Source organism: Giraffa tippelskirchi, chromosome 13 (assembly GCF_054371585.1).
Source record: "Giraffa tippelskirchi isolate mGirTip1 chromosome 13, T2T-mGirTip1v1.2.pri, whole genome shotgun sequence".
Lineage (NCBI taxonomy): Eukaryota > Metazoa > Chordata > Mammalia > Artiodactyla > Giraffidae > Giraffa > Giraffa tippelskirchi.
Window position 1 is genome coordinate 34,798,253 of NC_137287.1, and position 22,129 is coordinate 34,820,381.

At 44.1% G+C, this 22,129-nt stretch overlaps 1 protein-coding gene and 2 long non-coding RNA genes across 24 annotated transcripts in view; 1 reads left to right on the forward strand and 2 right to left on the reverse strand.

Annotated features, from left to right (window-relative positions):
• Window positions 1-22,129, reverse strand: part of RBFOX1 (RNA binding fox-1 homolog 1) — a 440,478-nt gene that overhangs the window by 179,291 nt on the left and 239,058 nt on the right. The gene's annotated exons all lie outside the window — the stretch shown is intronic.
• Window positions 1,890-16,453, reverse strand: LOC145531681 (uncharacterized). The gene is made up of 2 exons (XR_014072661.1): window positions 15,921-16,453; window positions 1,890-2,096 (listed from the first exon to the last, which is right to left on the reverse strand). It is a non-coding gene; the product is annotated as an uncharacterized LOC145531681 (long non-coding RNA).
• Window positions 16,595-17,231, forward strand: LOC145531686 (uncharacterized). The gene is made up of 2 exons (XR_014072667.1): window positions 16,595-16,759; window positions 17,059-17,231. It is a non-coding gene; the product is annotated as an uncharacterized LOC145531686 (long non-coding RNA).

Genomic DNA, 22,129 nt, shown 5'->3' on the forward strand with positions numbered 1-22,129 from the left:
CCTTCTCAACCTATTATGTGTTTATTTTCAAAGACATGGTGGAAGATGGCTGCACATTCCTTGACACTCCTGATCAAAGGTGAGCCTCCTTCTTTCTCCTTGGATATGGGCTGAACAGACTGGGCAGAGGGGCCAACTGTGCCAATGCCAAGGTGGAGCTTTAGGAGGTAGGCAGCTTAAATTTCCATTCTTGATCCCCTCCCTTTCAGAATCCAGCCACCATGTTAGTGTTCTTATGCCTAGAGGATGCTTCTATAAGAAGTCTGCTTAACTAGAGACTAGCATGCTGTGAGGAAGCTCAATGCAGTCAAGTATACTTGAGAGTGGGCATGGCATAGAGATGCTCACCAAGGTTCCGATATCTAAGGGGAACCATTGTTCTTCCTGCCCGACCCAACCACCAGCAGAATATGAGGGAATGAACCCAACTGATCTATCCAGCTGAGCTTTACCCAAACTCATAACGCATAGAAACAAGAGCAAATAAAATGTTGATCATTTTAAGTCCCTATTTTGGCAGGCAGCTTGTCAGGCAGCCACTCATCACCAAAGCAAACTTGACAATTTGTAATTATTTGGTTATGCTATTTACTTGTTTTCATCTCTCTGTTCTATATCAACACAATCACCCTGAGGGCATAAACCAAGCCTGTTTTGACTTGACCCTGAATCTCCAGTGTCTGTTAGTAAGCACTCAACAAATAATTGTGAATGAACCTCCACACAATCTAATAATAACAGCAACCGTATAAGTAGGAATAGCAGTAACACAGAGTAGGGGTAGCTGCAGTGGTCATAAGGTGTGTGCGAGTTCAGCTGCTCAGTTATCTGAACTGAACTCAGTTCAGTCGCTCAGCCCTTTGCCACCCCATGGACTGTGGCTTGCCAGGCTCTTCTGTCAATGGGATTGTCCAGGCAAGAATATTGGAGTGGGTTGCCATTTCTTCCTGACCCAGGGATTGAGCCTGCATCTCCTGAGGCTCCTGCATTGGCAGGGGGATTCTTTACCACTGAGCCACCAGGGAAGCCCAGTTGTCATAACAGAGGAAGTCAAAGAAATAGTCACATCATAGTAGCGTCAACTGCTACCCTTTTGAGTTAAAGAAGCAACACAGAGAACACACCTCTCAAAAGAGCAATCATTTTCAAGGTGGTTGTCATCACAGCGACTCCCTTCAGTGCATGAGTATCATATACAAGGTATCATAATAGAGGCTTCTGTACATTATCTCTGTCCTCCACTTATAATAATCCCAGAATGTAGTGAAGGTAGTTTATTCTCAGAAAACTCAAGTGATGCTCGTGATCCGAGACACCCAAAGACTTGGGAAGCTTCTGGTGGGTTTGGGGGAAGCTGGTGGATCCTGGTTTCAAAGGTGCTGGAAGGTAGAAGGTTTGAAAGAAGGATCTTATTGATGGGGAAAAGGGCAAGTGGAAGAAACCATCTAACTGCAACCACGGGCAGGAAGCTCCTTCCTCAGATCCCCTGGGTCCCTCTGCTAGGACAGGTGTTCTGACAGCTCATCCTGACACCCCATCTCAAGGTCTAAGCCAAGGCTGAGGGCTCAGCGGTGCCTCTATGATTTCTTGCTCTTCCTGGGCACAGACAAGGTCTGACTCATCTCTGTTTCCCATCAAGGACCTGGCACACAGTAGGTGTTGATAAATGTTTTCTGCACTAAATGCAATTGGGATCAATGCCCGAAAGGCAGATTCTCTCATTTCCATTGTTTAAAAATACCACAGATTCCCCCTCATGCATTATGTAGCATGGAAATTAATTTATCCGGAACTGTTTTCCAATGCAGTTTCCAAAGGCTCTAGTCTGCATCCAGCTGGAAATCTGCACTGGGGTGGGGGCTTGTCTGACTGGTCTCTGACACCCTCTGTTAGTTTCAAACACTATTCCTTAGGTAAGTACAATGATAAGGATCTGGGTGAAAGAGTCAGGTGAGAGCTGATGTTTCCTCACTCCCACTTTCCTTGGCAAGGTCAGGATGGATGGATCTCCCAGGACCAGGTACATCTTTTCTGGGTATCCTCATCCCAAATCCAGTGAGTGTGGCTCCTCTATTCTTCCTTCCTTGGGGAGAGGGCTGCAGAAAAGTTGTTGTTATTAGCACAGGTTGTAGCTACAAATGTACCACGTTCTAGTGACATGACCTTGGGGAAACCATCAAGTCATGTCAACTCTCCAAGCCCTCATTTCCTCATCTGTAAAAAGAGCATCATTACATTTACACTTGATGGTCAATCTGAGCACGAAATGACAAGGGACTATAGCACTCCAAACTAGTAATGGACATTCTGTTGTTTTTGTTTAGTTGCTATGTCATGTCCGACTCTGCAACTCCATGGACTGTCACCCGCCGGGCTCCTCTGTCCATGGAATTCTCCAGGCAAGAATACTAGAGCAGGTCACCATTTTCTTCTTCAGGGGATCTTCCCGACCCAGGGGATCTTGCTGTCTCCTGCTTTGCAGGCAGATTCCCTGGTGGCTCAGTGCCACCAGGGAAGCCCAACAGAAGTTCACACCTGTGCACACTGCGTAATACACAGAGCTTTGGCAGATTCTTCAGTCATTTGAGAATTACTACAACTCTGTGAGTCAGGCAGGCTGTAGATTATTACTGTGCCCACTTAGAAGATGGGAAAACCAGAACTCAAGATACTGTCTAATCATAACCCCCACTGACTGAGTGCCAATTATGTGTCCCACAGAGTTCTAAAGAGCTTTGCCTGAAATATCTTGTGCTCATAAAAGTTACAAAGTTAAAACAATTATATTCTGAAAAATTGAGGATCAGGGAGATTAACTAAGTTGCTTAAGTTGTTAAGAAGTGGTCAAGCATGGTTTGAACCAAGACAGCCTGACACTATCACTGGTGATCACTGCCCTAAGTGACTTGCTTAAGTGAATGGCCAAAGGCTCAGACAGTAAAGACTCCACCTGCAATGCAGGAGATGTGGGTTTGATCCCTGAGTTGGGAAGATCCCCTGGAGGAGGCCAGAACCCACTCCAGGATTCTTGCCTGGAGAATCCCCATGGACAGAGGAGCCTGGCGGGCTATAGTTCATGGGATCGCAAAGAGTCAGACATGAATGAGTGACTAACCACAGTACAGCACAACACAGCAAACTGAAACTAGAACTGAGAACTTGAAGCTTTTTTCTCCCCATGACTCTAGACACTGAAACTCAATCTATACAAAACTCTGTGTGTTTCATACCAAACCTAAAACTTAATCAATTAACTCCAGTCTGGCCGTCCTATTTTTAAAAGAACACAGATTAAACGTGTCAGAAAATCAGCTTCATCTATATTTTATTGCTTGTTTCCTATATGCCAAGTGCTTCCCCATAAATCAGTGCATTTAAGAATCATAGCCAATAAGACAGCCATTATTCTTCCCACTTAGAGAGAGAAAAATAGAGCCTTGATTAATGATATAGTTAGGTGTCTCACAAAGTTCATACACACACATTGAAATTTTGATCTCAACTCTATCTGTTCTTGGGAAGGTGATCCTTACAGCCACCAAAATTCAGCTTTATAAGAGTTGGCATTTGTTCAGGCCCAAGCTTAAGAGTCACCCTGGACTCCGTTCTCTTTCTTACATCGTACAGTCAACTGATTGTCCAGATCACACGAGTTCACATTGTCTTCTCTTCTCTAGACCCCTGCAAGAGCTTCCTAACTGCTCTTTCAGTCACTTCTACCCCATGCCATTTCTGAGTCCCTCCCATTCATTTTTCCATGCTGCCATTAGATCATTCCTAAAATTAAAACCAAACCCTGTCATCCTCTTGCTCAAAATCCTCCAATGGCTTTCCAGTGCAAAGGATAGATAGATACTACTCCCACCTCCAGTATGGCTCACAGGGCCATGCATGAGCATACCCTGACCACTTCTTTTTTTAATTTTTTTTTTATTGGAGTCTAATTGCTTTACAATGTTGTGTTACTTTCTACTGTACAACAACGTGAACCAGCTATGTGTATACATATATTCCCTCCCTCTTGAACCTCCCTTCCACCCCACCCCCATCTAGATCATCACAGAGCAACACGCTGAACTCCCTGTGTTATACAGCAGCTTCCCACGAGTTATTTATTACGCATGATAGTTATATATGTTAATCCTACTCTCCCAATTCATCCAACCCTCCTCTTCTCCTACTGTGTCCACATTTCTTTTCTCTATGTCTGTGTCTCTATTTGTGCCCTGCAAATAAGTTCATCAGTGCCATTTTTCTAGATCCCATATATATGCATTAATATACAATGGTTGTTTTTCTCTTTCTGACTTACTTTACTTCATAGGACAGACTTAGGGTCTATCCACATCATTAAGAATGACTTCATTTCATTCCTTTTTGTGAATAACATTTCACAGTACTTTGTACCACATCTTTATTCATTCATCTACTGATGGACACTTAGGTTGCTTCCATGTCCTGGCTATTGTAAATAATGCTGCAATGAACACTGGGCTACATGTGTCTTTTTGAGTTATGATTTTCTCAGGGCACATGGCTAGTAGCGGGATTGCTGCCTGACCACTTTTACCCTCATCTTGGGCCAACTTTCTCTCCTCCCCAGTCCAGCCACACTGACATTGTTCTGTTTGAAGACACCAAGTTCCTCCTCACCAGGGGTGAGGTGGTAAGTGGTTAACAACCAGCTTTACAGAAAACAAAACCCCCCAAACCCTGTTTTGTATCACTGCCAATTTCTGTGGTGTAAATACTCTCAAGGCTATTTCAAGCTACTAACATGGCATTTCTGTCACCTGGGAAGAAATGTGCACCCAAACCTTTTCTTTGGACTTCCCTGGTGGCTCAGATAGTAAAGAATCCACCTGCAATGCAGGAGACCCTGGTTCAATTCCTGGGTTGGGCAGATCCCCTGGAGAAGAGATAAATAACCCATTCCAGTATTCGTGGGCTTCCGTGGTGGCTCAGATAGTAAAGAATCCAACTGCAATGCAGGAGACCTGGGTTCAATCCCTAGGCTGGGAAGATCCATCCCCTGGAGGAGGGCATGGCAACCCCCTCCAATACTCTTGCCTGGAGAATCCCCATTGACAGATAAGCCTGACAGGCTACAGTTCACGGGGTCACAAAGAGTCGGATGTGACTGAACGATTAAGCACAGCATAGCGTATCTTTTCTTTATGGCATTTTCCACAAACATAATGATTCAATTATACAAGTGATTTTTGTCTGTTTGTTTATATTCTATGTTTTATACTAGAATCTAATTTCCTAAAGGACAATCCATATCTCTCTACTTCACTCTTATACCTCCAAGGCCAAGCACTGTGCCTCCCAAACAGTAGAAACTCCAGACATCTTTATGAATTGATGAATGATACACACTTGTTGAGTATCTATTTTATGTCGGAACTGAGAATAAAAAAGATGAGTAAGGTACCATGGTGTCCTCAAGGACTTTCCAGCTGTATGGCAAAAAAGAAAGTTTTAAATTACTGTAACGTTGTTGGGTGGGCATTTAGTAGATGAATGTGTATTGTGACATATTGCAGGAGGTCAAGAAACAATTATTTTTTTTGGATGCCACGGGGGTGAATTCTCAAGGCACATCCAGCATGTAAAGGGAATACCAATTCTGGATTGGAGATGGTATCACAGAAAAAGGTTTACGGATGAACAAAGCCTGGGAGTAAGTAAAGATTTGATAGGATCTCCAGCAAAGGCAGTTACCAATACTTCAGAATTTAATTCCAATGTGCAAGGTCTTCTTTCTGCCTAGCAAAGTTCCTTCTTGATGCTTTCTAACCCAGTTCATTTTTAAACTGTACTGAGGTATCAAAAACTGCTTATATTTCTGAGCCATGACAAACAGCAAGATGTCTGGAAACAGGGCTTGCCAACGTCCCTACCATGAATAAAAATGATGTGGACCAATTGCTTACATCTATGAAAACCTAAGTGACTGTAGACTCCAGGCTCCCAGCCCCAGAAAGGGCCTGTGAGCCCAGAAGCCTTGAGCTGGTCCAGGGAAATGATGGGAAATTCAATTTCACAAGGGCTGTTTGCAAAGTAATCCAATACATTACAGTGTGTGCATTATTATTGTATTATATTGAGTAATATCACATTTAAGAAGATTTCATAGCATCATAGCCATGCACGAGGGAATATAAAAGTGGTTAATAAAATAGAGAAGTACAATTTCCCTTCAGTGTTAGTTATGCTCCTATTATACTCAGAATAATAATCAGAGGTCCACTTAGCTTGACTTGGGAAGTAGCAGATCTGTAATTATCTCATGTCTACAGTGTCATTATTAAGGGTTTGGCCCCAATGTCAAGCCACTGTGAATTCTCAGAAAGCCTGTGGAACTCACTACCCAAGCAGCAGAAGGAAAAGCACAAGGCTTCCAGGACTTCCTTGGTGGTCCAGTGGTCAAGGCTCCGCACTTCCAATGCAGGGGGCATGGGTTCGATCCCTGGTCAGGGAACTAAGATCCCATATGCCGCAGGATACAGTTAAGAAAAAACAAATACAAGGCTTCCTAAAGCACCCGCCCACACACACCCACACCACACCACACCACGGTAAGTCTAGATGCCTCCCAGGCTGGGCTCTCTACAAGAACTAAGCTACCCAACAAACCCTGGATCCTGTTTACTAGGGTTTCTCTCTGCCAGGGCAAGTCTCCTGCCCTATAACCACCTCACTCCCCCATTTAGGCTCAACCTCAGTTCTCCTTCTGCTGAGCTTGCTAAAGACCATGGAAAAAACATTCGCTGCAGATTTGTTGAGAGCAATGAAAGATGGCCACCAAAAACTCACATCAATGGCCCTAACCAAGCCTTTTGAGGCTCTTCTGGGGGTCAGCTCTTCTAGCTACAGAAGTGATCTCTTAGGACTCTTTTTTTTTTTAAAATATATATATACCATAATCTCATGTCAATTCCAGAGCTGGGCACCAGTTGCCTATTTTAGTTAAGAGTTATTGATATTTCTATTGTCTATGCCAGTGAATGTAAAGACACGCCATGTTGTATTAGAAAGAACAGTGCCTTTGGTATCAGCCAGGTCTGAATTTGAATTCTGTGCCCATCACTTCCTGGTGGTACAAACTCAGGCAGTATGCATCACCTCTGAGGCTCTGTTTTCCTTACCAGTGAAATGGGGGTAACACAGCCTGGCCGGCTACAGTCCATGGGGTTGCAAAGAGTCGGACATGACTGAGCAACTAACACTGTCACTTTCATTTTCAATACATGCCACTAGTTTTCAAATAATGGACTTAAAGCCTGAAAACATTATCCGAAACTACTAATACTTACTCTATCAATAGTAACTGTGATATTCAATTCCTGATCTATTTTATGTTTTTAATTTTTACAAATATTTATTTGGCTGTACCAGGTCTTAGTCATGGTATGCAGGACCTTTAGATGAAGCAAGCAAATTCTTAGTGGCAGCATCCTTGACCAGAGATGGAACCTGGTTCCCCTGCACTGTGAGTGCAAAGTCTTAGCCACTGGACCACCAGGGAAGTCCTTCATTTTATGATCTCAGATGAAGGTAACACTTACTAAGCCTGTTTTGATTTAAGTCAAAGTCAATGGTGATACAGATTTCAATTTCAAAGAAGGTGGGGTTTGTTTTTTTGAAAATGTGGACACTACATGTGTTTATGGATGCGTCTGGAGGTAGAAGGAGATGCTACATTTCTGATAGAACTATGAAATTCACTAAATCCTGGCATTGCACACTTATTTCCTTGCCAGAGTTCCACAGGGAAGCCCAGTTTGATGGAGAAGAAAGAATAAAATAAATGCAATTTGGGTCAGGGGAGAAATTAGAATAATTTTATTAAAAAATAATCCAGAAGACCAATATGCCCTAGTCAAACTCAAACGCCTATGAAGACCAGTCCATGTAGATGGAAGAGGTAAGCTTGGTGAAATACTATAGGGGATGTTGGTGACCATGGCATACAGTCTGGAGGGACAGCCCACCCTGAACATTTCCACATCATTATCATCGTTTGTAAGACTTTTGTACTTTTTAATCAAAGCCAGATTATACTGTAAAAGCACCCATTTTTAAATGTAGGCAGTAAATTCCTTTGGGAGGCTTGAGGTTTGAGTCAAATTCAGCAGGTCAACAATGCATAAGCTCTGTCCTAGTTCAGAGATCAACCAATATTTTCTGCAGAGGGGCAAAGGGTAAGAATTTTGAGTTTTGCAGGCCCTGTGTTTCTTTGTACTTACTCCACTCTGTTGTTGTAATGCAAAGGTAGCCATGGCCAATACATGAAAGGGCTGGTATGGCTGTATGCCAATAAAACTTTATTGACAAAAAGGGGCAGTGGGCCAGAACTGACTCATTGGGTCAGTTTGCCAAGCCTTGGCTTAGCTAATTAATGCCGACAGTAAAGGCCTGGAAGAGGTGAAGGCTGGAGAGAAGAGGGAGAGGCTGGACTGGAGTGAGGTTTGGGGGCTGCTGCACCAGGCAGAAGGACATCCAAGGCTCTAGGGTCTATGCCATGCCCCCTACTTCTCTTTGCAACTTTTGATCAGGTCCCCTCCGTTCTTCAATGCCATGGGCTTCCAAGATTCGAAACAAAAGACTTTCAAATCCCAGGACTAAGCTGCCTTGCCTCTCTCCTGTCTCTGAACTTCCACTTCCGGGAGTCAAGGAGACTCTGGGGCTCGTCCCCGAGCCTGCCCCACCCCCAGGATCTCTTTCCCTTTTGTGAACTCACCAGATGAGTGTCACCCGGAGACACTGCCTGGAACCCTAGGCAACTCCTCACATAATTGCTAACCTGACTCCCACTTGCAAGCCAATTAGAAGGAAAAGGGGGGACAAGACCCACCTCCTGTCATTCCGGTGCTGCTGCCACCGCTTTCTAAGTACGAAAAAAAAAAAGGTAGTTAATTTCTTCCCCTAAAAAAAGGCCAGGGAACAATCTCTTTAAATTACAGTGTGATAACGCGAAGCAGAGATGCAGAAGTCAAATACAATTTGGGTTATAATTAGCGATTTCCTTGTAGCAAGTTTCTCTGGGAGACCCAGGCTTCCTCTAGTCAGCTTGCCAAGGGGTCTGAGGGTCTCTTTCACTCCGTGGGGTCACTGGATGCTATGGGGGGAGGTGGTGATTGAGAGATGGAAGAGTGTGTGCCTGTGTGTGTGTGTGTGTGTACGTGTGTGTGTGTGTGTGTGTAAATTGAGGCAGTTCAGAGCTAAACTAAGCATTACGGGGACGATTGTTAAGATACTTGTCTGCTACGTTATTATCATGTTTAAAATAGCAGGGAATGTCATTTTGGTAAAATAAATGATTTCTGATGGGGAAGTCACATTTCGGGTTTAGGAATCTACCAAGCTTCTGCTGGCATTTACTCTCCTCCCTTTATTAGTTGTATGGCCTGGGGACAAGTTACTGAACATCTGTGCTGTTTCCTCACCTGTCATTCTGGCATCATCACAACCAACCCATGATGGGCTATGGAATATGAGTAAAACTTGCAGCATAGCGCGTGGCTCATGAGTGAGTTAGGAAGTAAACCTTGAGTTGAACTGATTTCCTCTGAATCCCAGCTCTGCCCTTAGTGGCTTTGTGATGTGACCTGAGCCCTCTCCTTGATTTCTCTAAGGTCTGGTTTTCTCACCTCGGTAACAAGGGGTTAATTATGGTACCCACCTCCTCTGGATGCTGTAAGATTCCATCAGATCATGTCCAGAGCACTGGGGGCATTGCTGTACTGGGCATTTAACGTGCGCTCACTACCTGCTAGGTATTGTTATTTAGACATTACTCACACAGGATAGTTGACTCTTTTTTTCTTTTTTAATACTTTTCTTTCAGTTTCCCAAATTTCTATTTGTTTCTCCCCATCTACCAATCCAGATGCTCCCTGGAGGAGGGCATGGCACCCTGCTCCAGTATTCTTGCTAGGAAAATTCCATGGACAGAGAGGCCTGGTGGGCTATAGTCTATGGGGTTGTAAAATCAGATACAACTGATGCAACTGAGCATGCACATCCAATCAAATGCACATTGACGTTTCCCCCTTTTAAGAGACAGGGCAGCTCAAACTTGTTGAATTGTATTATTTGAAATTAATTTCATGATTTTTCTGAAAAGGCTTTTTGCTTCCAAAACAAGTCTGCACAGATTTGAGTCAGTTCTAATGAGGTGGATGAACCTAGAGCCTATTTTACAGAGTGAAGTAAGTCAGAAAGAGAAAAACAAATACATATAAACACACACAGAAAGAGAGAGAGAGATCTGTGGAATCTAGAAAAAATGGTACTGATGAACCTATTTGCAGGGCAGGAATAGAGACATAGGCTTAGAGAACAGACTTGTGGACATAGCAGGGGAAAGAGAGGGTGAGACGAATTGAGAGAGTAGCATTGACCTATATTGGAGAAGGCAATGGCAACCCACTCCAGTACTCTTGCCTGGAAGATCCCAGGGACAGAGGAGCCTGGTAGGCTGCCGTCTATGGGGTCGCACAGAGTCGGACACGACTGAAGCGACTTAGCAGCAGCAGCAGCAGCATTGACCTATCTTATATGTAAAACAGATAGCTGGTTGGAAGCTGCTGTATAACACAGGGAGCTCAGCTCAGTGCTCTGTGACAAACTAGACGGGTGGGATGGGGGAGTGGCAGGGAGGTCCAAGAGGGAGGGGACATATGTGTACTTATGGCTGATTCACGTTGTGGTATGGCAGAAACCAACAATGAATCCCTCCCTTTTGGACCTCCCTGCCACTCTCCCATCCCACCCCTCTAGGGCATAGCACAACATATATATACTATCTCAGGATCTGCCTGAGTCACAAAGTGAATATCTCAGCAAAAACTAGAACAGGGACTTTAAAAAAAAAAATTATTTCTCATTGGAGGATAATTGCTTTTTTTAAAAAAGTCTGCAACACTTAAGCCTTCAAATGACTTTGGTCCTGATGGCTTGGCTTGTTTTGGACTGTACAGTCTGCAAACTTTGTTTTACTGGGGAACAAACTTGCCCATGTAGTTTTGTCCCAAGGACACAGAGAGCACATAAAAGTCAGGTCCTCTAGATGGGATACATTCTGTTCCCAAAGTCAGAGGGCTGGCTTAGAGTCTGTGTTATAGTGGCCTGCTCTCCTAAGTCCAAGAGTTGGAGAACCCATGAGCACTTCAGTGGGGTCTCCACTCTGCTTGGCTCATCTGCCAGACTGACTTGTCTCACAAGGGTCTGGTGACTCTACTGAGGTGAGCAGAATTCACCTTTGCCCTTCTGCCCTTCGGGGAGCTGGGACGATGACCTGGACTGAGCTCTACATCAAAGGCTATCATTTGACAATCTGACAGCTTCCATGCTCTTCAGGGATGCAAAGATAAAATCCAGGGCTCCCTGGTTAGAGTGTTCTGGCCCAGGAGAAATTGGGACTAGAGCTGGTAGGAATATATAACATTATTGAATGAGCACAGCCCCACTGGTACAACCATCATGATCAGCAGGAGGGAGAACAGGATAAAGTAGCCTCCTTTCAGAACTCCAGAAGTCTTTACGGAAGCAGGGTCCACTGCTGGTTGAAACCTCTGACTAGGAACCAAAATGGACTATCAAAGAGAAATGGAGCCTTAAATCATAAAGCTTGACTTGCTCCTATAGGCAGGGTTAGTGGGCTTTGACTATTTTTATGCAGAGATAACCCTAAGTAAGTGGACTTTGAAAGCTACTACAGAATCCAGGAGACAGAAAGAAAAAAAGCATGGTCATAGCCAGTAGGATGTACAGGGAGGGCCATGGTACAGTGGAAATTTTCTTATAGGACGTCCCTGTTCTAGTTTTTGCTGAGATATTCACTGTGTGACTCAGGCAGGTCCCGTTCCCTCTCTGAGCCTTGGCGTCATTTGTAAACAAAGCCGGTAGACCAGATGGTCACTTCAAGCTCTCGCATTCTATGAACATCTGCATTATCATGCAGAAGTGACCAAGTTGCCTTTTTTATAAACCTGAAATAGATTCTCATTCAAAGGATTAAGCTTCCTCATTTCACCTCTTATTAAAAAAGAATAAATGAAGGTTCAAAGACTAGTCAGAGGTTATAAACAGTATCTTCAGAGGCTGGGCAGATAACAAAAAGGAACGAAACAGAAGTGAACGGGAGAGCACATAAAAAATACAAAATGCTGCTTGCTCTTGAAAAAAAATCAAGATATTGCAATGCCTGGCTAGCAATTCAATATGGCAGAGATTGAATGAAATGATAGGAAAGGGAGGAAGGGCCATGGGCCCTCTAGACTGCCAACAGGGTCTTATCAAGGGGTCACATAGCATCATGTGAGCATGCATTCTAAGTCGCTTCAGTCGTGTCCGACTCTTGTGACCCTATGGACTGCAGCCCTCCAGGCCCCTCTATGCACGGGATTCTCCAGGCAAGAATACTGGAGTGGGTTGCCATGCCCTGCTCCAGGGGATCTGCCTGACCCAGGGATCGAACCTGAGTCTCCCATGGCTCCTGCACTGCAGGCAGACCCTTTACCGTTAAGCCACTGGGGAAGCCCCACATAGCATAATGCCTACGGTTTTATCATTCTTTTCTTAACAGAGAAAATTATTTCTTTTACTGATGTCTCCAACATAAACCAGACTCTTTCATATATATATACGTTACTTGCCTGAGCCTGAAAGTATCTGGGTTTCAGCCCCTAACTTATGTGATCACAAAACACCTGTACAATGAGGAGACTGGAACAGGTGGTTCCTTCGAACTCTAATACTCCAAGAGTCTGGCTGGAAGCCCCCAGAACCCTCAATTAACAGCACAGCCAACTTCCTTCTCCTGCCTAAAATCCAACAGAGCACAGATTTTGTAGGCATTCACCATCAACTTGCAAAATATATGGCCACGAATTAAAAGCATGAGCTGATAGCTGGCTAATGAGTGATTCAAATGCTGCCCACAAAACAGATTAATGTCTAAATCTAAATTTATTTAAAAACAAACAAGAGGAATGAAACCACCTCATAAGGCCACGGAGTATGCAAAGGTTCCTCCAACACCTAAAAGTCATTTGTGCAGCTCATACACAGTCCACTTCATCTTCGAATTATCCAATCATTATCCCAACCCTTTACAATGACACTGCGCAAACACTTGCTCAAAGACTAACATCTTCATCAAGGATACAGACTGCTTAGTCATACTGAGAGGGTAAAATTGATGACAATGAGTATAGGTATGAACAAGCACAAAACACCAAATGAAGACAAAGTCACGAAGAAACGTTTCTGGTGACTTAACACTCCCAGTGGAAATTCAACAATAAAGTCTCCCTAAGGAAACACAATAGGTCTGTTCTTCCCTCGTTCAGCAAAAGCAAGATGGTTTTCAGCCATGTGGGCAAAACATTAAGTCATATATCCCTTTAATAAACCCTAACCTTGCTCTCTATGACCCAGACTTAGGTCAATGACTTGTTTGTACCCATCAGCTGAACTCAGGCATGAGTGATTGAAAACTATTTGTATGGAAATCATTACACACAAGAATTCCTTTTAAAATAAATGTGGGAAATTGAGTCTTTGTTTCCCCCTTAACCCAGAAAATTTCACAATTCTTAGGATGGATTTATTGTCCTGAAAAAAAAATTTCAAAGGAAGAATTCAGGACAAAGGAGAATGCTCTGATTTCCCATGGAGAAGGACGTAATTATTTCCTGATTACAATGGTTCATCTGGTAGAACATTTACTATGTGCCCATCTCCGCACTAAGCCCTTCATCAGCATTATCTCATCAGGATGTCACAGTCTCCTGTACTCAAAGGGAGAAAATGAGGCTCGGAGAGTTTCCATCCCACGCCAGTAGTTCCACCCAGGGTCAGAACTAGGATGGGAACTCCATGCTCTTTATCTTGATGCTTCAATGCCTCTCCTGATAATGTGTGTGTGGGTGTCTGTGGCTGTGGGCTTCCCTGGTGGCTTAGATGATAAAGAATCTGCCTGCAATGCAGGAGACTCAAGTTTCATCCCTGGGTCAGGAAGATCCCCTGGAGAAGGGAATGGCAACTCACTCCAATCTTCTTGCCTGGAGAATTCCATGGACAGAGGAGACTCACGGGCTACAGTCCATGGGATCACAAAGAGTTGGACATGACTGAGCAACTGTTGTGTCCAGCTCTTTGCAACATTGTGGATTGTAGCCTACCAGGCTTCTCTGACCATGGGATTCTCCAGGTAAGAATACTGGAGCTGGTTGCCATTTCCTACCCCAGGGGATCTTCTAGATCCAGGGATGGAACTCACATCTCTTGCATCTCCTTCACTGGGAGGTGGATTCCTTACCACTGTGTCACCTGGGAAGCCCCTTCTCATGAAAATACCTTAGGGTATTTATTTATCCCGAGCCATTTTTCCTGACTTGTCATAAGAACCTTCAATTCTTCCAAACTTCCAGGCAGCAGCCCTGGAAGCCTGTCCTTCCTAGACATTAGACTTGGGTCTCTGATGCTCATGGCTTTAGAATTATCCTAAGTTGGGCTCCAAAACTGAGTGCCAAAGAGTTGATGCTTTTGAACTGTGGTGTTGGTGAAGACTGTTGAGAGTCCCTTGGACAGCAAGGAGATCCAACCAGTCCATCCTAAAGAAAATCAGTCCTGAATATTCATTGGAAGGACTGATGCTGAAGCTGAAACTCCAATACTTTGGCCACCTGATGTGAAGAACTGACTCATTAGAAAAGACCCTGATGCTGGGAAAGATTGAAGGTGGGAGGAGAAGGGGATGACAGAGGATGAGATGGCTAGATGGCATCACCAACTCAATGGACATGAGTTTGAGTAAGTTCCAGGAGTTGGTGATGGACAGGGAAGCCTGGTGTGCTGCAGTTCATGGGGTCAAAGAAAGAGTCAGACATGACTGAGAGACTGCACTGAACTGAATTTGGACTCAATGATACACAATGGACCCCCAAGACTGGGTGATCTTTGGTCAACTGGCACTTTGGAATGGTAAAAATGGGCCTGGGATTGGGTAACACAGGCTTTTAATTCATCCTGAAAGCCACAGAACATTTATTCTAAAGCATAGACACCAAGCAAACGCATAATATTTGGCCTCATGAGGGGACTAGAGGCAGTACCTGTGTCCTTAAAGCAAATGTGAACCTTAGGAAAGTGGAACTGGTATTGACAAAACAGCTCAGCTACACTGTCACCTGAAAAGACAATTTTGAAGCCACTGAAACATGTTATTGGAGTTTGCTCAAGGCACTGGTCTCAAATAAAAGCAGGCACTAAGCCTGTAATATTGCACATGCCTGGATCTGCCAGGGCCCTCCCCAGGGTGGATGGAGGAATTCCTGGGCAAAGCATTCTTCTTTGCTGCACCTGTGGATGGAGAGACGAGCCCCGGGTGTGTGCCCTGACCTGCCTGGGGGTGCCTTCTGGGCTCCAAGCCCTAAAGAGTTTTGGTCTGACACACCTGGTTTGGAGCCCTGGCTCCCATCTGTTAGCTACAATGACCTTCAGAAAGTTACTTGCCTCGGGTTTTTCAACTGGAGGATGAAATGCCTCCTACATACTTTTAGTCTTTTCTCTTTTTTTGATGATGGAGGGTCAAGATTGTACACGTACAGTGATTACAACATGGCCTGAGACTCGATGAACAAACACTATTATTTCTGAGACTGGATGCTCTGCCTCCTGTTTCTTTAAATATTTGTTTTTATTTATTTGTTTGGCTGCGTCAGGTCTTAGTTGTGGCATGCAGGATCTTCTGTTATGTTGTGCAGGCTTAGCTGCCCCATGGCATGTGGGATCTAAGTTCCCTAACCAGGGATCGAACTCACGTCCCCTGTACTGCAAGGCAGATTGTTAACCACTGGACCACCAGGGAAGTCCCTGCCTTCTGTTTTGATGGAGCTACTTACCCTATTTTTAGACTGGTATCCTTTAGCGATTTTATCAAACTTTAAATGGAAGCAGGAATGCCAAAGTCTTCTGACAGGAAGAGGGGCTCTCTGGTATTTTTTACAAATTTTCTCTGGTGACTTTTAGAAGGGAAGAGGAAGGGTGTTTGGAGAATGGCAGAACCACCGTGCAGGAAGGGAGCAGTAGGACTCTAAGAGCAGAGAGGTCAAACAACCAGTCCAACAGCCTTCCCCTTGGAAATGGTGAAGCCGGTGGGTTAACCCTGGCAAATCCTGATTTCAGCTTCTGAGGTGACCTGCTTCTCTACACTGGAGAGCAGGCTGAAGAAGCCAGCCTTGGGTGGAATTGTAGATTGTTCACCCTGGTCCCGGGCACTGGTCATCTTAGCTGCTGGCCAGGAGACCTCGTAGGGAAGAGCCTGGAGATTGAGGAAAGTCTGAACTTTGACACTCGACCCAGCTGGTGAAGGTCTCTACTCTGCCCTCACAACTCCTCCATACTCATGGCATCTTGAACCTCGGTCTCTCAATGTAACATGGGGAGTACTAACAGCATCTAAAAGGTCTGCTACTGTTATTGTTTAGTCGCCAAGTTGTATCTGACTCTTTTGTGACATCATGGACTGTAGCCCACCAGGCTCCTCTGTCCATGGGATTTGCCAGGCAAGAATACTGAAGTAGGTTGCCATTTCCTTCTCCAGGGAATCTTCCTGACCCAGGGATCAAAGGCACATCTCTTGCATTGCAGGTGGATTCTTTACTGCCGAGCCACTGGGGAAGCCCTGTAAAAGGTTTGGTGAGGACAAAATGAGATGAAGGATGAAAGTGTGTCCAGTAAGGTCTGTAATGATAACAGGTCTCAGTCAATGGCAGCACGTCTTTCCTTCTCTTTTCCCTGGCACCAGGTGGCTCTCAAGTTACTTTCTTTTGTTAAAGAGAGGTGTAGCCCCAGACACACGGGGGAATGGCCATGAGGTGAATTGGATGGCACAATCTCCTGGGCAAGGGTGTTGGGCGGCAGGCCTCCTCAGGACTGTCTGTGGGCTGCACGTGGCTCCCTGGAGGGTCTACATGTAAACCCAGGCACCTTTAACCATTCACAGAGATAACGGAAGTGGGCTGTGCTCTTTGTTCTCAGCTGCTCACTACAGCTTATTGAGAATACAGACCCTGCAAGATGAACCCCAGAAACAACTCAATTCAACCACTGGGAGACCTCGCTATGTCAGACAGCACACAAAATGGAAAAAAAAAAAGAATGGGAAGCTTTACACAGAATGATCTTCAAGATATAAAAGGTGCTCAAGCAGGTGATTAGTAGACTTTAATTCTGTCCTTTGGGAATAGAACTAGAGAGAAGTTAAAAAATGTGAAGATTGAATTAGAGACACACAGAGAGAAGCTAGAGATAGAGAAACAGACAAGCAGGCTGCTATAAACCAAGAGTTTGCATCTCCTCAAAATTCATATGTTGAAATCCTAGATCCCAAGGTCTTAGGAGGTGGGGCCTTTGGATGGTGATCAGGGCATGAGGGTGGAGCCCTCATGAATGAGACTGTGCATGCGTGCTCAGTCACTTCAGTCATGTCCAATTCTTTGCAACCCCATGGACTGTAGCCCAACAGGCTTCTCTGTCCATGGAATTCTCCAGGCAAGAATACTGGAGTGGGTAGCCATTCCCTGCTCCAGGGGATCTTCCCAACCCAGGATCAAACCCACGTTTTTTATGTCTCCTGCATTGGCAGGCTGGTTCTTTACCACTAGTGCTGCCATGAATGAGATCAGTGGCTTTGTAAAGGAGACTCCCAAAGGGAAGGGGAGGGTGGGACAAAGTGGGAGATTCGGATTGACATATATACACTGCCATGAATAAAACAGACAGCAAAAAAAAAAAAAAAAATAAAACAGACAGCTAGTGAGAAGTTGATATAGAGTACAAGGAGCTCAGCTCAGTGCTCTGTAATGACCTAGATGGCTGGGTTGGGGGTGGGGTGGGAGAGAGATCAAAGAGGGACAGAATATATGTATGCATATGGTTGACTCACTTTGTCATACAGCAGAAACTAACATAACATTGTAAAGCAATTATATTCCAATAAAAATAAAATAAAGGAGACTCCTGAGAGCTCCCTCGCTCCTTCTGCTAAGTGAGGACTCAGTGACAAGATGGATCTTCATGAACCAGGAAGTGAATTCTCACCAGACACCAAACCTACTGATGCCACTATCTGGGACTTCCCACCCTCCAAACTGTGAGAAATAAATACTTGTTGTTTATGAGTCAGCCAATTTATAATATTTTTGTTATAGCAGCCTGAACAGACTAAGACACAGGCATGTGTTCGTGTTTGCATAAAGCATTTCTGGAAGGAAATATAAAGAATTGGTGACTCTTGTTTCTAAGAAAATTTTAGTTTTCATTTTATACGCTTTTCTAGCGTGTGACTTTTTTAACCACAAATTGCCAGAGTAATTAATAGTAATAATAATAATTGCTATTTAACAAAAAGGAGTGCATTGAACAGTTTTCTCCAAACCTTACCTATATAATTGGCTTCCAAAGAAGAGCCAGTATGTAAAGGGTTAAGGACAGGAAGTCATCACCAACCTACATCTTATCTTCTCAAAGGTATTCATGAAAACTGGGGACACAGTTAGCACTCCAGTTAGAAGGAGCCGAAGATCAAGTGAAAGTTGGCTTCTTAAACAGCTCCTCTCTCTGTTGACAGAGCCCAGAGCTCGGAGACCAAGCTCTAAGTCCCACATTCTTTTTCCCATTAGTTCCTGGAGCTGGTGGGAAACTGTTAGACAGACTGCAGAGGTGTTAAAAATAGAAGTTAAGTTGCTATTGGAGATACATGGAGAAATTCACCACTTGCAAATCTCTAATTATAATATGTCAAGAGTAAAATACCTTGTCAGGAGCAGTCTCTAATATACTACAGCATTGGCTCTGTCAGCACAGTGATCCATGATGTGTTTGGAGGCCCGCATTAAACAGACATTCAGCAGAAAAATGTCCTGCGGGGACTCATCTCAGCCCTTGGGGAGCTGAAAGGATGACCTGTTAGTTCTTTTCTGTCTGTACTTTCCTCGACTCTGGCTGGGAACTCTGGGTGCAGTCTGCTTCCCTTTCACAGATCCTGCACTTTGTGGTAAATCATGTGCATATATTAGATGCTCTTGGAGCCTACCAGATGGATCCATCTTTTCTCTTACCCTACCTTACTCAGTTTTTTCAAAGAAATGACGGCCCCTCGAGTGACCTCAGACTGGCAATAAGCACTGTGAGTACCTGTCAAAGGACAGCTGGAGTTATTCTGGGTACAACTCTACCCTGTGGGGAATAAATGAGGCGTCTAATACAGGGCCGTGTATTCCAGGGTTGAGAGAAGCATGGCTCAGACCCACTTTGAGGTTAAGTGCAGAGAAGGTGCACTTGGTAAATGCACAAGGATGCAGAGACAGTTTGAAGAAACTTGACATAGACTATGTTCCACTCAGTCGGGCCAGGTTACCACAACTCAAAAGTAGGTCACAGACAAACAGAAGCATCTTCCCTTTTGGCTGAAGGAAGAAAAGCACAAGCATGTAGTTGTAGCAGAAAATAAGATGGCACCTGTTAGGATGACTGCGCCTTCCTCAAAACCAGCTAAGAAGATACGTTCTAAGACTTCCTTCAGGATCAGACACAAATCCCTCCTGCTTCACCTCATCAAGGTCCTCTTTCCTAGAAGACCTCCTGTAAGCACTGTGTACCATCCAAACATCACTAGAATAGACACAGTCACCAAATAACCAAGTCCCACCACAACTTCACAGACTCCAAAGTCAGAGAGGCTGTCCATGCCCTTCAAAAACCCTAGTGATTGTCTGAGCCAGATTCCTGGCAGGTTTGCCCAATTTTAGGACTAATTTTGTTGCTTCTAAGTTTTTCCCTTTCTCACTCTGTCAGTTGATGATGAGCTTGACGGTCATATACAAGGACCTTCTCAGGTTGTCTCTTGACCTCAGGATTCATCTGTTTCCTCACACATTCACTCTTCCTTCTTGATAGGGTATGAAAGTTTCTGTCCCCCATGCACTGCCTCAGATTCATATGTTGGAATCCTAAAGTCTCACGTGATGGTGTTAGAGGATGGGGCTTTGGCAAGGTGATTAGGTCATGAGGGTGCAGCCCTCATGAATAGGATTAGTGCCCTCATAAAATAGACCTCATAGAGCCCCTCACCCCTCTCATCATGTGAAAAGGCAGAGAGGCTCTGAACCAGGAATTGGACCCTCCCCTGACCATCTGGCACTCTGATCTTAGACTTTCAGCCTCCTAAACTGTAAGCAATAAATTTCTGCCGTCTATTCTTGTTATAGCAGCCAGAATGGACAGTAACAGTGCTCTTTTGCTTCAAAACTGAAATGTTTTCAGTTGTCCATGGCAGTCATTATTTGTAAGCTGGTCATTTCTTTGTGGCCAAAAATGGAAAACAGCCAGATGCCCATCCACAGGTAAATGAGTCACCAAATTATGGCACATTCTACCTAGTGGTATATAAGGAGTAGGCTACTGATGCATGCCAACAACCAGAGATCAAATTGCCATATCCACTGGATCATCAAAAAAGCAAGAGGGTTCCAGAAAAACATCTACTTTTGCTTTATTGACTATGCCAAACTTTTTGACTGTGTAGAGCACAACAAAATGTGGAAAATTCTTAAAGAGAAGGGAATACCAGACCACCTTACCTTATGCCTGTAAAATCTGTATGCAGGTCAAGAAGCAACAGTTAGAACTGGACAGGGAACAACAGACTGGTTCCAAATCAGGAAAGGAGTACATCAAGGCTGTATACTGTCACCCTGCTTATTTAACTTATATGCAGAGTACATCATGAGAAACGCTGGGCTGGATGAAGCACAAGCTGGAATCAAGATTTCTGGGAGAAATATCAATAACCTCAGATATGCAGATGATACCACCCTTATGGCAGAAAGCCAAGAAGAACTAAAGAACCTCTTGATGAAAGTGAAAGAGGAGAGTGAAAAAGTTGGCTTAAAACTCAACTTTCAAAAAACTAAGATCATGGCATCCAGCCCCATCACTTCATGGCAAATAGATGGGGAAACAATGGAAACAGTGACAGACTTTATTTTGGGGCTCCAAAATCACTGTAGATGGTGACTGCAGCCATGAAATTAAAAGATGCTTGCTCTTTGGAAGAAAAGCTATTACTAGCCTAGACAGCATATTAAAAAGCAGAGACATTAGTTTGTCAACAAAGGTCCATCTAGTCAAAGCTATGGTTTTTCCAGTAGTCATGTATTGATGTAAGACTGGGCTATTAAAAAAAACTGAGCACCGAAGACTTGATGCTTTTGAACTGTGGTGTTGGAGAAGACTCTTGAGAATCCCTTGGATGGAAGGAGATCAAACCAGTCAATGCTAAAGGAAATCAGTCCTGAATATTCATTGGAAGGACTGATGCTGAAGCTGTAACTCCAACACTTTAGCCACCTGATGTGAAGAGCCGATTCATTGGGAAAGACCCTGATGCTGGGAAAGATTGAAGGCAGGAGGAGAAGGGGACAACAGAGGATGAGATGGTTGGAAGGTGTCACCGATTTGATGGATCTGAGTTTGAGCAAGCTCCAGGAGTTGGTGATGGACAGTGAAGCCTGGTGTGCTGCAGTCCATGGGGTCACAAAGAGTTGGACACGACTGAGTGACTGAACTCACTGAAGGGACTGATGCATGCAACAAGGTGGACAAATCTGTGAACAACGATGCTGAGTGAGAGTGGAGACAGAGGAAGAGGGAAAAAACATGCAATGCTTGCTGTCACTTAAAGAAAATTCTAGAAACTGAAAACTAAACTACAGGAGCAGATCAGTTGATTCCTGGGAATAGGGGAGAGGATGGAGAGGGAAGATTACAGAGGGTTACGAGTAAGCTATGGGGTGCATGTATCTATTCAAGTTATAGTTTTCTTTTTCCTAGATAAATACCCAGGAGTGGGATCACTGGATCATACGACAACTCTATTTTTAGGTTTTTAAGGAACTTCTTTACTGTTACATATAAATATACAGTGGAATATTACTCACCCATAAAAAAGAATGAAATAATGCCATTTGCAGCAACATGGATGGACCTAGAGATGATCATACAAGGTGAAGTAACTCAGAAAGAGAAAGACAAATATTATATGATATGA